The following is a 15421-nucleotide window of genomic DNA, read 5'->3' on the forward strand; positions in this document are numbered from 1 at the left end:
TTTAAATGCTTATAGAAACTCTCCGGGGACAATCTTAAATCCAGTAAAGCCCTGAAATCCAGTCAAAGGACACCCAGCACCACAGGGATAGACTACATTCTACTGTGGCAGGAGTTCCAAAGATAAAATCATGGTCCCTGAAACATCGAAATAGCAAAGAGAAAATGTGTGATACAAAATACAGTAAACCTATAAGCCATTTATTGAGTATCAGAGACTTCATAGGTTTTCTCACGCGAGCGTCACAGGAGGACACTAGAAGGATCTTCGTCCTTCAAGATGACCCTCCCAGACCTGTACTGAGGACCTACTATGTGCCATATACTATAGCAGATGTTAAGATTTCATAGATAAATATTTTTTAAATCCTCACTCTACAGGAGAATAAACTGAGACTCAAAAAGGTAAAGAAATTTCCAGTGTTTGTTATTCAAATTTGGGCTTGTGATTATAAAGTCCGTGTTCTTTACCCTACATATATTTAGTGGATTAACTATATTATTTCCACACTCTCCCGTCACATTCCTTCCCCAAATTATAGGAATAAATATGATAAGCTTAAAGAGAAGAGTTTTAAACAGAGTCAATAGAGTATTCAATCTTTTACATCAAAAAATATTTATTACATGACCACTTTCCTCCCTTAAGCCTTTATATGCAACTTAGAAATATTTAAGGCAAGACATATGAATGAAATGGCATGCCAAAAAAAAAAAAAAACTGGTTCAAAAGAATCAGTTTGAAAGAAATCCAAACGTTAAATAAATATATATGAAAAGATATAAGTATAGTCATTACAAATGTGAAATAATTCAACCAGCAAATCTTCATTGAGTATTAACTACCTATAAGAGGGAGAGATTCTACCAGGACGCAAGGGTAGTAGGGAGCTTCTGCCTTCAGGAAGCTGACAGCCTAGAGGAGACAGAAGGCAGGATCTTAAGGAAAATGGGACGAGGGGCCTAAAACCTGACAGGTGAGGTCCAGGTACTGAGGAAGTGCCGGGAAGAAACCACCTAACGGGGAATACCATGAAGGCTCTAGGGGATGGACAGAATTTGAATAAGGAGCGATGGGAAGGAGAATATTTCCAGAAAGAGGGAGAGGCATGAAGAAAAGAACAAGGCACCATCATATCCATTTTGGCTGAAGAATGTGGTACCCAGAGAAGAAGAGCAGGACGGGAGGCAGTGCCGGTAGTGCGGGCCAGCTGTTGAAGGGCCGCGAGCACCCTGCTATGGGCTTTCGACTTTCATTCGGTGGGCAACACAGGCCCCAGCAGATTTTTGAGCAGAGAAAGGTGGGGACAGAAACTAGGCTTGAGGAATGGTCATCGGATCCCATTGTGTCGGATCCTGGAGGAGGGGCGCGGGGAGAGAGACCACTCGGAGCCTAGCTGAAGGGGAAGGAAGTCCTGAACTGAAGGGGCAGAGGAAATGGAAAGGGGATGGTTATGAGGACGAAAGGAACTAGAATTGATAAACTCTGTGCCTGACTGGATGTGGAGGGCTAAGGGGAAAAAAAGGCAACCAAGGTTTTGCGCTTATTAACTGAGAAATGGCAACATCATTACTAAAAAGAGAATAGCCAAGATAAGCTATTTTGCTGAGGAAACACAAGGAGCTGTGCTTCTGACGTGACAGATTTAATATACTGGTGGGGCAACGCAGAGGAAACGTCCAGGGGCAACTGGAACGTCTGGTAGAGAGGTCAGGACTGCAGATGTAAACTTAGAAGTCTCGGGCAAACTTTAAATAAAAATCAGCATTTAAATCAAGCTTGAGAGTTACTGCACTTACAAGGCGAACATAACTGTTGAAGTTTTGTAACTCATTTCAAACAAAATAATGAAAGCTCTAATATAAGGAACAGCTGGAAATATTTGTTACTTTATATATATTAAGTCAAACCTAGCACTGGCAATTTAATATGGTTCAAATAGTAATTAATATGTAGAAGAGCTAATAAAAGGTCTAACACTGAACCCTGTCCCTTCTCTCCTCAACAACAGTTACCTCATTTATGCCATGCCTCATGGACTAGTTATCATAAACAGGTTAATAGGGTGTTTTCATACAAATTTTAAAGATATTAGGGACATTTACAGTCATTTAGTCTAACCTGCTCATTTTACAAATAACCTTTTTAAGGTGAAGGACAAAGCTTTCCTTGCTTTTCGCACTTGCTCCTTCCCCAGCACTCTCACTCTTACAATTTGATCACAACCTCAGTAGTAAGGAGCAAATTCAAAAACAGTTGAGGGCACTTGTCCTCAAGTCAAAAGCCATAAATAACCACGCCAACACAGGAAGCACTATTCAGCTCTTCAGAAGAGACTATGAAATTTAGACTCACTACCCAAAGTCAGTGTCAAGATATCACAAAAACTAATTACAATAATTTAGTGGAAAAACTGTTCTTGGCAAAGTTAACAATGAATTTAGAGCAATGCATTACTGTGAATTTGTTCTTACTTTATGAAAATTTAAGTGCCTATAATGTGCACAGTCTATTCTTAAATTATCAGAATATTAAAAATATTTAAGTGCCTATAATGTGCGCAGTCTATCCTTAAATTATCAGAATATTAAAAATATTTAAGTATCAATATTTACTGTGACGTATCAAAACTGAAATGATGTCAGATGCTTAATAAGTAGTATTTTAGAGGATGAGATGCCCTTTAAAAACACTTCCTTTCTCCTTTTCAAACCTAGGGCTGATATATTTCAGTCAAAGCCTTGTGTTTCATATGTCGATTTTTTTAACAGTATTGAAACAACTCATTTCATCTTGAGTGAACAATATAAACAGCTTCCACATAAAAAACATGAACCTGGTGTGTGTGTGTGTCTGTTTCATCTTAGAGAAAACAACTCAACTTGAATCTTGACTAGAATGTAGTACAAAGGAGATGTTCAATAAATAGTGAGTGACAGGGAGACACATCGTAATCAAAATGCCAAAGGTTAAAGACAAAGAGAGAATCTTAAAATTAGCCAGAGAAAAGCACTTAGTTACCTACAAGTGAGCTCCCATAAGACTGTCAGCTGATTTCTTAATAGGAACTTTGCAGGCCAGAAAGGACTGGCATGAAATATTCAAAGTGATGAATAGCAAGGACTTATGACCAAGATTATTCTACCCAGCAAAGCTATCATTTAGAATTGAAGGATAGATAAAAAGCTTCCCAGACAAGAAAAAGCTAAAGGAGTTCATCACCACCAAACCAGTATTATAAGAAATGTTAAAGGGACTTCTTAAGAAGAAGAAAAATAAAAGACCAAAATATAAATAATAAAATGGCAATAACTATATATCTATCAATAATTAGTTTAAATGTAATGAATTAAATGCTATAATCGAAATACACTGGGTGGCTAAATAGATAAGATAAAAAGACCCTTATATATGTTGTCTACAAGAGACTCACTTTAGGTCGAAAGACACACACAGACTGAAAGTGATGAAAAAAATGAAAAAAGATATTTCATAAAAATCAAAATTAAAAAAAAAAAGGCTGGGGCAGCAATAGTTATACCAGATAAAACAGACTTTAAAACAAAGGCTATAATAAAGACAAAGATGGACCAAGTATTTCCACTTCTGGGTAGTTATCTGAAGAAAACCAAAGCACTAATTCAAAAAAACATATGCAACCATATGTTCACTGCAGCATTATTTACAATAGCCAAGATATGGAAGCAACCTATGTGTCCATCACTAGATTAATGGATAAAGAAGGAGTAATACATATGTTCAAGGGAATATTACTCAGCCATAAAAAAGAATAAAATCTTGCCCTCTGTAACAACATAAATGGACCTAGAGGGTATTATGCTAAATGAAATAAGTCAGACAAAGAAAGACAAATACCATATAATTTCACTTATAAGTGGAATCTAAAAAACCAAATAAACAAAAAAAAAAAAAAAAACAGAAATAAACTCATAGATACAAAGAACATTTTGAGGGTTGCCAGATAGGAAGGTGGTTGAGGGGAAAGATGAAAAAGGAGAAGAGATTAAGAAGTACAAATTGGTAGTTACAAAACAGTCATGGGGATGTAAAGTACAGCAGAGGGAATACAGTCAATAATATCGTAATAACTATGTATGTTGTTAGGGGAATACTAGAATTATGGGGTGATAATTTCATAAGTTATATAACTGTGTAATCACTATATTGTATACCTGAAACTAATATAACATTGTGTGTCAACTGTAATTAAGAAATAAAAATTATTTTAAAAAATATGAGTGAACAAATGGATTCAAAAATCCTGAAAATAAATCCTACTCTATTCATTTACTAACAGAGCAAACCTCTCCACACCACTGAAAAAATATGTAAGGACAAGTGACTAAAATTCTAGGCAATAGTCACATTCACAACATATTAAAAATATATACACACATTGTTTTATTTAGGTTTATTATTGTACATATTTTATTTTGGTGTTGAGGCATGATGTCATTATATGATACTAATTAATACCTCAAATAGTCAATGTTTGTGGGTTAATATATTCCATTCAACATTTTAATAACAGTAAACAAAAACAGCTCAGCTATGCAGTAAAATCCATCAAACCACACAGATGGTTATAAGGTTTCCATTATGTGGTTTCCATAGCAATCATATTGCAAATCTGGAAGCTTCTTGCAAATAAGCAGCTTGTATTTACATGCCTCTCAGCTGCAGCACAAAACTCTTCAACATGTGAAGTTATTATTCCAATCACACATTGTTAGAAGAATCACCAGGAGATTTTTTGATCAGACAGGATGAAAACAACAGTAAAGTGAACTCACTACAGAAGATAATTCAACTATAGCTATACATTTACTAAACTGACGAGTATCAGAAATGTTCTAGTAGTCACTGAAAGGTTTTAGCATTAAACCCTGCCAAAAATATGAAACTTCTAGAGCAATCAGACCTGACGGAATCTAAAAGCTTAAACTCCATTCTCACTCTTCCTTTTGACAGTATTGAGCCTTCTTTCTGAGTTGGCAGAGAGGAAGAAGAGCAGAGAATTGAGACGTCTCAAACCTTTTCAGGACGATGACCATTTGAGTAAATGCTTACTGGGGGAAAAGTCAAGACCTTGTTTTTTTTTTTTTTCCCCCTCTGATAGATTAATCAATTTATAAATTAAATTGATCCAGTTCCATAACAGATGGATTATTACTCTAAAAAGGATCACAGATCTGTCTAGCTCTGCAGGTTTTCAAAATGGCTATTTCTGGTTTTTCTAATGTTCTCTATTTTTTTAAGGATAAATAACCCAAACAGAAAAGTGATAACCAATGACACATGTAACCAACATTGCTTGGAAAAGGCTAAAGACGGCCTGTTAGCACCCACACAGGGTGTGTGACGGCCACGCCAGGGCTGAGGGGTGATTTTATCATGTCTTCCAGGGAAAAGAGGACAGACAGCAACATGAGAAAATCTTTGACTTACACATGGTTACCTTTCTCACTTTCAGAAAACACATTCATTTTAAAGACATAAAACACAGAATCGAAAGTTACGTTCTAAAACAAAGTTTGGGTTTAGATCCCTACCTGTCCAGGCTCCATATGATCACGTGACTACATATTTGCCTTGAGAAAAGTTAGTATTTTTTGCTTAAATGTACATACTCTATGCATTTATATCCATTATGTAACTAAATCCTCATAACAACTCTATGAGGTAATAACAGGTACGTACCTTTACCATCATTTTCCAGATGCAAAAACGAGATTTACAGAGCGTGAATAACTCATCCAGGTTTACATGTCAGTTAGAACAGGAGCTGGGACTTCGACCTTAGCACGTGCCTCTAAGGCCGCAGCTCTAAGCGACAGTGTCACTTCCTTGATTTACATTAAAATCTTCGGTTTATAGATGAACTGTTTCCTGAAATTTCATTTATATATTGACTGTTCGTGGACTTGGAAAACATTTTCACATAGGTGGGTAAGTTCTATCCTACCATAGCTCTGCATCTGAAGAACATCTCAGGTAGTGACCCTCTTAGAGATGATTTAGAAATGGGGTTTCAAGTTGGGATGCCCCAGACCTGCATCTTTTCTTTTCTATTCGCCCAGCTCTCCCTCCCCACCTCTAAAGTTCCACACACCCGCTCGCCCCGAAAGCCAGCACACAGTGTTTGACACTCGGTAAAGGTCTCCAAGGCAACTCGTAATTGAAAACAGATTTATTTCTAGGCCAGTCAGCTTTTCTTTCTCACTCAATAAGAAAAACATGTTTAAATGTAGATGGTAAAGGTGAGTCTTTCTACAAACAAAAAGGTCTAAAAGAAGTTCACCTCCATTTCAGAGTGACACGCTATCCTGCACATTTCATCAAGGGTTCAGGCTCCAGAGTGTTGCAAGCAAGGTGCTCCTGAGTGGGAGAAGGTGGGACAGACCGGATGCGGAAATGAAGTCACCTCTGGCTAATCCTAACAGTACAACGCAAAAGAGGGAGAAACGCAGAAAGGATTTACACAAACGGCTCCTCACCCCCTCTTCTCTCTCAAGACCTGAGGCAAGGATACAAAAGGAAGAGCAGAGTCGAGCCTGAGAGGCATGGGCAACGGAATTCAAAATTATGACAATGAGGAAGGTGAGCTCCTTGAGAGCCAAACGTCCTGCACTACAGGTAATTTAAAATATGACATTTCTAAAGAATTTTTCTATGTAATAGACTGACATATATTTTACAGAAATAAGAGAGATACTTTTACAAAGATAGAAGCATGTGCCTTTTAGAATTACAGGATCTTCGCAATGAACAGAAAGACTGAAATGGCTTATTTAGAGTCATGTTTACTCTTCTGGAAATTAGGCAAATGAGGGCCTCTTGTTAAAGTTCTGGTTACTCATGTAACCTTGACACTGTTTCTAATTCTCAGTGCCATCTTTGTAAAGTAGAAAGAATGTCTGTTCCATTGCACTTTGAACAGGATGTGGGGAGGACAATGAGATAATCAGATTTCTCAGGGGAAAAAATGCACAATTAGCATGCACTATCGAGTTCATTACCTTAGGAGCTAGGTGTTTTGCAACCATTTATTAATTTAGCAACTAAGAAGGTTAATGTGATAGAAAAGGCAACAAAATAAGCAATAGTTGTTCAATCATACGATCTAATTTTCAACCTTGACATTCCGTTCTTACAGGGCTTAATAAGAAAAGGTTATCATTGTACTTGAAAAGCAAAAAGAAATGCCATTAGTTTATAGCAAAATTTTGTACTGATATTAAAATTAATAATTTATACACAAATCTGAAAATTCAAAAATAATTATTTTTCCCAGACATTCAACTTGTTAACATCATGGCAAGGGTCTGGGGGGGGGGGTGGGAAACTCAAATTCTAGCAAGCACCTTATTTGACGGAGTCGGGGAAAAAACTTAGATGCTGGTGGTTTAAGTTCCTTCTCTCATTAAAGGGGAACCAGACTGGCAGGGCTGAACTCCTGGATCGCCGCCGCACACCTGGGACCCTGCTCATCTCTCCCTGCACTGCCTCCTGGGCAACGCACACTGCAGACATTTCTGAAAAAGTCTGCTGCTGCTCTGGACGTACCTACTTCTACATCCAGGAACGGTCTCATCTAGACAGACTTCATCACCTACAGGAAACTATGCCAGGCAAAGAAAGCAGTCAGGTTAAAAATAAGGTTTTATTAGGCCAGACTCTGTTAGAAGTAACCGAGTCAGAAAACGATCCTACCCCTAAAAAGTCCTAGACAAAGTAAATTATGAAATGTGGTTCCTTTTTGTCTTAATGTGTTATACTCACTGTCTTCTATAATATAAAATTTCTCTATTCCATAATGTTCAAATGCTTAGCTTTTTAGTTAAAATTTAGAATAGGTTCTGCAATTTTACAATTCATTTAACTAAAGAAGATCCAAATTAAATTATTTCTCAGTTATGATAACAGCTATCTGGCTCCGGATTGCAGGTACAATTGTAGTTTGTTACATGTAAGTTCTTTTTTAAAATTTAATGCTTTTCTCATTAATCTTGTTATAAAAACAGTATCTGTTTACTGATGGTAGTAAAAAAAGAAACAGATATAAGAAAAAGATTAAAAATTTTTTAAAAATCATTCAAGATCTATCTATCCATTGTCACAATTAACATCTCTCCTAGATCAACTTTATTCAGTTTCTGGTTTTGGTTATTTTCATTTTTAATAATAACATCGCAAAGGTATACGTTAAGTCATTTCATTATGAACCATTTTGAATCCCTTTTTAGAAAGTAAAATGTTTCATCTCAACTTAGATTTTGGGTTTGTGTTAAATTTTATTCTGTAAAAAAAATACTATCTAATGATAAAGAGCTCGATGATAAGATCATTTAATTGTAACATGGCTGTTTTATAAGGATCTATGACCACCTACTATCATCTTAGGGGGAAAGTAGACATACGATGTGGAGCTCACTTGGTACAGGCTTGGGCTCTGTTTCCTCCGTTCGCTTATGCAAATACACTCATCCCCTTCACGGGCAGTGAGTGCACCTTAACCTCGTTTTCAAGATCCAAGAAAGAAAAAGCATAGCCCATAAGAGGAACCGTATCTGTTTCTACATCTCTTGCACCAGCAGTGTTTTTCCCAGACCCTTTTGGGGCTGAAGGGTCTATGAGATCAGAACTATTGTCATAATAAAATTAAGATATTTGCCTTTTTCATCGTGTTAACGTTTGCACCGATGCTGCAATGCAGTGATGGGTAACTGCTGACACCTCGCCATAAATCAACGCAGTGGCACCAAACTGTCACTGTATTCTTCACTGCCTTGCATTAGCATTAGAAACAAACAAGCCACTTCCACCTAAGAATGTCCTTGATAAAGCAGTAAAAATTATTTTCATTTCATGACAACTTTAGTACATGTACACGTCTTTTTAATATTCTGTGTGACAAAATGGGAAGAATGCATAAAGCATTTCTGCTGCATTTCCAGATGTTCAAGAGACTGAGTGGCAAGCTGAATTGGTAGCTTTTTTTTCATGGAATACTGTTTTTACTTAAAAAAAAAAAATGACTGACAAACTATGCATATTCAGACTTGGGAATCTGGCAGATATTTTCTCAAAAATGAACCAAGGGAGCTTCTTATTCCAATGAAAACAACAGACAGTCATTTATTGCCAACGATCGAATTTGAGTTTTCGAGCAAAAATTAGAATTTTAGAGACTTATATCTGCCACTCTGAGCTTGACAGCTCCCCAGAATATAAAGACTTTTCTAATGAGATTGATGGTGATAGTAATGAATGTGGTTTTTTTAATTATATCATAATTATGTCAACATTTGGAAGTTCTGCACAATGTGGTAAAGCAATATTTTCCAACTAACCAATGCGTGATGTTACAAAAACAAACCAGGGTAAAGGTCCATCTGAAGTACAAGGCAGACCCATGAATTTTAATGTAACAGGCTATGGAAAGATATGGTTTTGGATTCCACACTCCAACTAATCTTTAACTACCACTTGTCAAGTTTGAGTACAGTATCAAAGAAGAATATCCACAATTACCTTCAAGGGCTATATATACTTCCCTTTTCCTACTACTTATCTGTATAAGCCTGGGTATTCTTCATATGCTCATTGTACGTAACCTAAAACAACGTACCACAACATAGTGAATGTAAAAGCAGTTATGGGAGTCTAAATATCCTCTACTAAGATAAACATTCAAGAGATCTGCAAAAATGGAAACCATGTCACTCTTCTCACTGATATTTTAGGGAAATATAGCTAGTTTTTCCTAAAAATATATTATGTTCGCATGTCATGGGTTTATCATTGTGATTTTTAATTCATTAATAAACATTTTTAATATTTCTGTTTTACTTTCTAATACAGTAAACAATGAAAAGCAAAACCCACATAAATAAAAGCTTTTTGAGAATCCTCAATTGTTAGGATTGTAAGGTGTTCCATGAGACCAAAAAGTTTGAGAATCATTGCCTTGTACTTTCTAGGGTAGTTTAGTTAAATATCTAAACACTGTTGATCCACAACATGAAAAAAATGATATCCTGCAAACCCAGAACACCATTTGATAATTACTTTAAATTCCCAAAGCAGACAATCCTAGGAATGAATTACATTACACTGTTGACTCATATTGACCAAAATCCCTATGTGTTTTTCCCATTTGCTGTGGAGCCAAGTCTTTCCTTTCTCATACTTGTGCAACTAAATTTTTGGAGCAAGTGTGATATCCTATCATATTTCATCTTGTTAGATTTTATCTATGATTTAGGTCTATTGAGAGCACTGCCTATATATCTTCATCCAAGACACTGAATATGATGGTATGACAATACTGAGAATTAAGCCCTAAGGCATTCACCAAATCAATTCATCACCGCCCTTTGGGCACAACTATATGATTGGTTATCCAATGCTCTTTACATCTATGAAGAGTTTATGAGCATTCTGGCCAAAAGCCTTATTGAAGTCCAGTTGTATGTCTGTCATCTCTTTGAACTATGTTGGTTTCTAATAATCATCATTTCATCTTCTAGACAGCACAAAGAACTCTTTGATGCCTTATTTAAGTAGCTTCTCTGGAGTCCACTTCAAAGTCCCTACCCTGTCTAGAATTTTCAGAATCCACTTGTAGTGGATAATGCCATGGTCCTCCCAGATGCCCTCTTCGGGGCCAACACAGCCATCCTCCAGCTGCGGGGACTCAGACTGCTGCTGGCTCCCAGCTGTGTTCCTCACTAGGAATTGCCCTTGGCTGCAGGAAATTGCCTCACTCAAGGTCACACCCCTCCCAGAGGACAGCCTGGAGCCAATGATTAGTTGGTGTAGGGACAGAAAGACAGGCCCCTTTGCCTCGATTTGGCACAAACCTGAAGAGTCATCCCAATCCCACAGCTCTTAAAGTTCAGCCGAGGCCTCAGTCTGCACCGTGGGTCAGCTTCTCCTGTCCAGTTCTGCCGTCCTCGCTTTCACATAAGAGTCTCTCCCAAGATCATTCGCCAATAAATCTCCTAAAAACAGCTCTCTCAGAGTCTGCTTCAGAAAAGTCAACTTAAGATACTATGACTTTCTGCTCTTTTTGAAAAGTTCACAATTCAATTGCCAGACTCTATGCTTCTAACATGTCAAAAGCAGGGACAGCAGCTCAATGACTTCATTCACAAGTTGTCTTGTGAAGCAGTCTTATCTGGGCCAGAAGACAAGCTTAATTCCTACTCATCTGTAAGGCAGGGCTCCAACATCCCCCAATTTAGGATGCTTTCCCTGAACCCCTCCAGGGGGTGGCCACACTCCCCTTCATGCTCTCACAGCCTTGGTACAGGCCTCCATGATCATTCCTCTCCTGGAGCGCTCCAAACATTTTTACTAGTCTGCTTTTCCTGTAAGTGTGAACTCCCCGTGGGTATATTTATATTACACAGCCTAATGCAGGCTAGAACAAAAAAATGTTTTCCATGAATATTTGTTGAGTGAAAATGAAATGGATCTTGGCTAGCTAGGTATTCTATTTGAATCTCTTTGACCGCCCTGGGTTTCTATTACCTCTGACCAATCTTATCAGTTGGCGGATAATTCTTGACAGAAAAGGAGCAAATAAAAGAGATACTGAATTGTTTTCTTTGAATTATTGCCCCTAGTAAATTTCAAAACAAACAAACAAACAAAACAAAACCACAGAGCAATTGCATACCTTTTGTTGTACTTAGCACGATTTACAAATTTCAGCCATTTTCATATGGTCTTTGGTTATATGGCCATTTTGATGGTTAATCTATGTCTCTTTAAAAGTTGCATTCATTAGAATCTAACGCAAGGATATTGACATATTTTAGTTTCTCTCCCGTTTTTCCTCATTGGGATCATTTGAGATTAAACGGTATGTTTAAATACCTGTTTGCCTTTAATACCATATATTTGTGCCTATTCTTTCTCTGGATTTTCTGAAATCTGCCTTCCTAAAGTCTAGGCAAATACATCTGGCTGATGGCCAGTTTTTTTCTCACTGGCTATGATAGATTCTAAATGACAACGGCTTTTGTTTAATTTTTTCCACAATTAAATCTGGATATAACAGCAGTTTCCCTATTTATTCCTATATCCTTCAGCCTCATTCATTTTTTTAATATGCGACTTCCACATTTAAACTATCTAAAGAAAGAAAAAGATGCAACAGTAATGACTGTTTATTGCTTTTTCTTTCTCTTCATATTCTTAGCATCAGTTCCTCTTAGTTGAAGATTCCTAGTTGCTAAATACTAGAAAAACTAACCACCCTGATCTCTGGCTCGGTGTGTCCCAGCCGTAAGAAGCTGAGGCTGGGGAGTCACTCTCCATCACTCTGTATCTGTGCTCAATGGCTGCGCCTGAGAGCAATACTACCCATCTGCTTAGAAGTCCTAAATCCAAGGAATGGAAGGGACTGAGTACACTGTACTGAATATTTAATATTTATAGGGCAATTATCAAATAACAGCCCCACTTGTATATTCCTATTACTACCACGTACTCCCTTTGCGATGCATAACTTCCAGTTTGGGACTAGATATTATGAGCTACATCAATATCTGTGGCATAACTCCGTGATGTGTTATTTACCCAGAGTAGTGGTTTTCAAACTCAAGCAGGCATCAGAATCACCTGGAGGGTGAATTAAAACCCAGGCTGCTGAGCTCCACCCAGAGAGTTTCTGATTCCGTGGATTTGGTGTAGGTCCAAGAATGTGCATGTCTAACACATTCCCACTCATGCAGCTGGTCCTGAAAATGACTGACCTAGAGCTATATCTTCTGAGGAATTTCCTTCCTATAAGGTTCAAATGGTTTGTGTTCTATCATTATTTGAATGAGTTAATTAGAACATTGTATCTTCAAATGTCACTTGCTTTTTAAGACTCAAAATATAGGTATACCTAACTAATACTAATGTAAGATTAATTATAATGAAATTAATAGAACATAAATTAATCTCATATTAATCCCAAAAGATACAATGGAACCATAGAAATGCAAATAAAATTCATATTCCAAAGGTTTGTATTACCCTCTTTCACTGGCTGCACAAACACAGACAATCTAAAAAGTCTCTGAACCTCAATTTTCAATCTGGAAAACAGAAACACAAAGTCAACTTTAGAGAATTAGTGTGGGGCTAACATGAGGTGAAGTCGCCAATACAATGCCCTATGCATAGAAGATTTATAATCACAGTGATTATAATAATAGTTTACTGTATACTGAGCACCACGCTGGCCACTATACACATACATGTCATTCAACCCTCAGAAGCCTATGAAGAGGATATTGCTGTTATTCCCATTTTACAGATGAATAAATGGAGGCGCAGAAACATTTAAGTAACTTGCTCAGCATAACACAGCTATAGGAAGTAGCGTCAGGATGAGAACACAGGCAGCCGCATCCAGAGCCCAAGTTCTAAGGCAATATATTTTTTCTTCCCTTGTATAGATCACTTGTTCCAGTATTTGTTCATTAATTAAACAGCACTTTAACCTATTGCCGTAACATTCAATTTATGAGAAAGTTAATATTCATGTCATATTGCCATAGATTCTTATTTTTAACACTCTTCAATGACAAAATAACTTGGATAACTCTGGCAGTCTTAAAAAAAAAAAATAGCTCCCTTGAAAAATAGTGTACACTGCAGAAAAACAGGAGAGAAGAATCGTGTTTGTAATGACCACAGAAAGCGAAAAGCTTGGCATTTGCCCCCTCCATTTTTCTTCCCGTTGGAAGGCAGCTTGCAAATGGAAAAATCATCTCCCATCGCCTCCCTCTTAGAGACTGAATATGATGAAAAAACAGAGGAGGGCCAAGCCCCGAAGCAAGCAGAGCCGAGAGCAGCTTCCGTCCTAGCCAGGAGCCCGAGAAGACTGATTAATCCTGAGTAAGACAGCAATAGTTCCTCACCAGATTTGACTGTGGTGAGACATGAAAAATGCAGCAAATTAAAGTACTTTAAATAATACAAAAGAATGGCACGCTCAAAATACAGATTTCCATGTACCTAGAAGAAGCTGTGCACAGATTTTCGGAATTACGTTTTTAAGGCATTTTCGGTTCTAGGGTAAGAGGTATTTCTTTGACACGCAAACAAATTTAAGATAAAATATGTTATGGTGCCTAGAAAATGAAAGATCTTCTAGAACTAGAATATTTCTGTAGAAAGGAGTTGCCAAAAAGAAGCAAGGCAGAACCTGCAGGGGGAAGAATGGGAGGTTAAGCACCCATAGCTCGTTTGATGGAGATCTCGATGTTCATTCCTCAAAAACAGTATTGGATGTCCTTCAAAGCACATAAGATTAAAAATCTGAGCTTAAACAACAACACACTTGCTCAGTTTTTGCCCCCTAATGGGACAAGCTGAACTCTCATTTGCAAAGTGTCTCTTTACTTGGATTCTAGAAATAAAGCCAATACAAACAAAATGTCTACTCTCATGTACAAGAGCCAGGGTATTTTTAATATATATGCCGGGTAAGCCAAATCTTACTTTTTTAAGGTCTCACCCAGCAGTGTCACAGGGTAGCAGATGGAGTAATCTTATCTATTCTGGAAGAGACAAACCCCTGCCACCCTAGTGTCCTAGAGTCTAGGCAATGTCAGTGCTCTGAGACCAGCCCCCGGCCTATTTTCCAGTACGACAAAGCATTCTAGGCTTCTCATCCCTAAACCACAACTGTTCAAATTTTTTTAAGTTAAATATGACATTTTACAAACTTTCCTGGCATTTTTAGTTAACATAAATGTTATTCTATAATTGTGTATATTAAAATGCAATTTAGGGTTTATTTCCATCTAATTAAACAATGCATTCACACATGTAAATTTAATGGCACACACAACTATAGTACTTAATTAAAGGGTCATTCGATGTTTATTGTCCTTCCTTAGAGTAAATCATTGATTTAAAGAGAATACATGAAATGACATATGAACTTTCCTGAATAGTCTAATTAGGGGAATAATGTTAATTATCTGAATGTAGTTTAATTGCATGACTTATTTATGCCTACTCTAGCTAAATAAAAGTAATTCTCAACCAGCTATTATAAAATTCAGGTAGTTAGAAACAATTTTATCACATGATCCTCACTTAGCTTCGGAAAATAATTTCTGGATTAAAACAACTCAAGAAGAAAAATTATCTCAATATAGTTCGCTTTAGTGAGGAAATATAATCTACTACTTGGCATGTGTCCACGGGAAAAGTCTGGCTCCCAGATGCTTCTTGCCAGCCCACAGTGGATTCAACAATGTTTAAACAACTGACAATGTACACTCATAGCAGTGATGACATAGTGACCAAAAATTCAGCAGGAGCCAGTCTCATGGCTATTTTCACATACTGAAAAAGTAATATTCAAACAAAACAAATACAGACA

The 15421-nt window shown here is 37.2% G+C and overlaps 1 protein-coding gene across 4 annotated transcripts in view; it reads right to left on the reverse strand.

Annotated features, from left to right (window-relative positions):
* The window catches only part of SKAP2 (src kinase associated phosphoprotein 2), a 151284-nt gene that overhangs the window by 21266 nt on the left and 114597 nt on the right, over nt 1–15421 (reverse strand). The window lies entirely within an intron of this gene.

The sequence above is a fragment of the Rousettus aegyptiacus genome, unplaced genomic scaffold (genome assembly GCF_014176215.1).
Source record: "Rousettus aegyptiacus isolate mRouAeg1 unplaced genomic scaffold, mRouAeg1.p scaffold_m13_p_13, whole genome shotgun sequence".
NCBI classification, from domain to species: domain Eukaryota; kingdom Metazoa; phylum Chordata; class Mammalia; order Chiroptera; family Pteropodidae; genus Rousettus; species Rousettus aegyptiacus.